Source organism: Lepisma saccharinum, unplaced genomic scaffold (genome assembly GCF_977018435.1).
Source record: "Lepisma saccharinum unplaced genomic scaffold, izLepSacc3.1 HAP1_SCAFFOLD_274, whole genome shotgun sequence".
NCBI lineage: Eukaryota > Metazoa > Arthropoda > Insecta > Zygentoma > Lepismatidae > Lepisma > Lepisma saccharinum.
Genome location: NW_028143028.1, coordinates 448,964 through 452,254, shown reverse-complemented (window position 1 = coordinate 452,254; position 3,291 = coordinate 448,964).

Here is a 3,291-nt window from a genome sequence, read left to right as displayed (position 1 = left end):
GTCGAAATCAGGTGAAAGATTGTTTATTAGGCCAATTAAGCAATTTTACTATCATGGTAAAATGTACATGTTGCCTTTTCTTGTTGGATACAAGAACAATACAAATATATTCATTGGTAGAGCTATAATGAACATTTTATTTGGTGGTTGGTGCAGCAAACTTCTAAATGAGTTTCCTGAAACTGATTACGTTCAAACGGAAGATTATACACATTCTTGCTTAGGTCTAGAATCAAAAGATTTGCTACCAGAAGCTTGTTCGAAAATTCAGAGTTCAGGAATAATGGATACCCCAAAGTTACATCATCAAGGGGTTGATGATATAGTTGAATGTTCACGATCATCAAATGTGCAAGGGCAAAATAGCCAAGCCATGATTCTGAACAAACATATAACTGAGGTAAATAATTCAAGTAATTTAGAAGAAATGAACATTGAAGACTGTTGTTCACAAATGCTGACATCTTTTGCAGAATTGTTTAATGAGGATATTAGTACACCCATAAAAGATTTCAAGGTATCAATACCTTTACAGAAGAATGCCAGGCTTGTGTTCAGGAAAGCGTACAGGATAGCATATTCATTAGGAGATCAAATGAAACAAGAAATAGATAATATGTGTAAGCAGAATATTATAGATCCTATTGAACATTCACTAATGGGGAAGCCCTATTGTGCCAGTTAATAAATGAAATAATTCTATAAGTATGTATGTAGATTACTCGAAAACGTTCAATTTTCAAACCGATGGTTTAGTGTATCCTCTACTAGGTTTTCTTGATATTTTACAAAAAGTTAAATAGTAAAGTACTACACCAGGCTTGATATACCTTCTGCATTTTTACAAGTACGTTTGCATCCAGACTCACAAAACATCTTGTGTTTAAATTAGGATTCTCACTTGTACAGAATGCAACGTTTACTATTTGGTACAAACGTTTCGTCTCAGCTTTTCCAACAGGTAATTGATTCAATTTTAACAGGATTGGAAAGAGTTACAGCATTTATTGATAATGTTTTCATTTCAGGAATATTCTACAAGAATGGTTCTTAAAAACAAACAAGTCCTAGAACTCTTTAAAAATTATAATGTTAAAGTCAATTTAAGTAAATCTGAATTCCTAGTGCAAGACGTGATTTACTTAGGAAGACGTTTTACGGCAAATGAAATCACACCAAGTGAAAAGCATGTGCGTGCTATTTTAGAAAGTCCAGAGCCAAAGAATAAGGTTCAACTACAACGTTTTTTTAGGGATGGTTTCATTTCAAATCCGTTATCTACACAACTTGTCATCTACAATACCACACATTTATCGACTTGTGAGGAAAGGCGAAAAATGGTTGTGGACTAACCAATGTGTATCAGAATTTAAGGCTATTAAAAATAAGATATTCCAGACACCTGCGATATTTCCTTTCGATCCTTCAAAGGAAATAATCCTTGAAGGGATAGTTCTTGTTACGGTGTTGAAAGACGATTAGGGCACAAGATAAATAGCGAACATTTAACAGTTGCTTGTTTTTCAGCTAGACTTTCACCTGCTCCGAAAAATTACTGTCAGGGAGGAAGAGAGACATTAGCCATTGTCTCGTGCCTTAAGCATTTTTACTTATATCTGGCAGGTCAAAAATTTACAATATACACTGATTCAACGACTGCCAAATCATTGATTGATTCGAATACACCAGTGCCAATACAACACAATGCACGTTGGCAGAGGTGGAAAATATTCATGGCATCTCTGAATTATGAAATAGTGTATTCTAAGAAGGTTCCAATAGCAGACGCTTTGTTAAGATTACCAAAACCTGAAGAATTGCAATCAGGTTTTGTTTTGACAGCGTAGGCAGTTCTAGAACAAAAGTTACAACCGTAACGAATATCGGAGATGAAGGAACATACAACACAAGATGAATTGTTGTCTAAAATAATAGTTTCCTTTAAGAATGGTTAGCCAAGAGGAATTGATTCACAAATGAATGAGGAAGTATGTCTTTCTGACGGATTTGAATCTCCTCCCGTTACATGAAGACGCTTTAAAAATGAATAATGTACATTTCTGTATGTATCACTTTCTACATCTCAGACTTTGTACACAGCACAACTGCATCTTTCAAGACTTCAAGAATATGACGATAGTGCATATCATTCATATTTATACCCTCCAAATTGGAAATGAAATGCATCTGCAAGATTTAAGCGACACAATGAACACAGTGCTCACAGTTCGTCTGCGAAGCAAGGAAGTAGCTCATATTCGAAGGGAGCGAGCAGACGTGGTCCGGGAACCAGTTCGTGTAAGAAGGGAGGAAGTAATCTTGGTCCAGGAACCAGTTCGTTTTCAAGGGAAGGAAGTAATCTTTCTACAGGAACCAGTTTATCTTAGAAGCAAGTGAATAGTTTTGGTCTAGGACATAGTTCGATGGGAAGAAGGAAATCTCAAAGAGTAAAACGGCAAAAAGTATTTTACCACTCATAACTTTGTCTTCTATGGAAGGGAAGAAGATTTATATATATTATAAAATACATTAATGTACATGATAAACTTCCAGCTATGGCCAATGTAATAATCTGTGCATAGTAGCGATTATGCACCTTGTTTATGTGTCTTATGGATGATTTTAAGTTTAAGTTTTAAGTTTAAGTAATGCACCTTGTTACAAGTTTTAATATATTTAATTATGAAGTTCCAATCTTGAGGTGTTTATTTCTGTTTATGTCATAAATATTAGGACATAACACCCACTGAATCAAAAGCATTGGACAGATCAATGTACACAACACCTAACTGATCACGATTAGTAATTGAATTATTTATGGCATAGGATTGCAAAGAAGACAGATTGGTAAGGCATGAAAAATTTGGAAGAAAGCCGTGTTGTGCTGGGTTAATGTAAGGGGATTTGAATTTCAGAAGTCTATTGTTTAGAATTTTTTCACAGATAATAGAAAATGCGGGAAGGAGAGAAACGGGACTATAACATGTAGCATCGTTTGCATTTTTAGATTTTAAAATAGGAATGATATTTGCGTTCTTCTATTGAGTGGGGAAGCAGCCTTCAGAGAAGCACGTATTGTATAACATTGCAAGAGGAGTAGCTAGTGAGTGAGTTATTTTTTGAAGGAAAATAGTAGGAATATTACCTGGACCAGATTATCCGTGAGAAGAAAGGGAGGTAAGAAATTTCAAGACTTCACCTGGTTCTGTAAAGACGGTAGAAAGAGAGTAAAAGCAGATAGATTTGATAGGCGATTGATCTAAAACATTATCTGAAACAATTTTTTTTGAA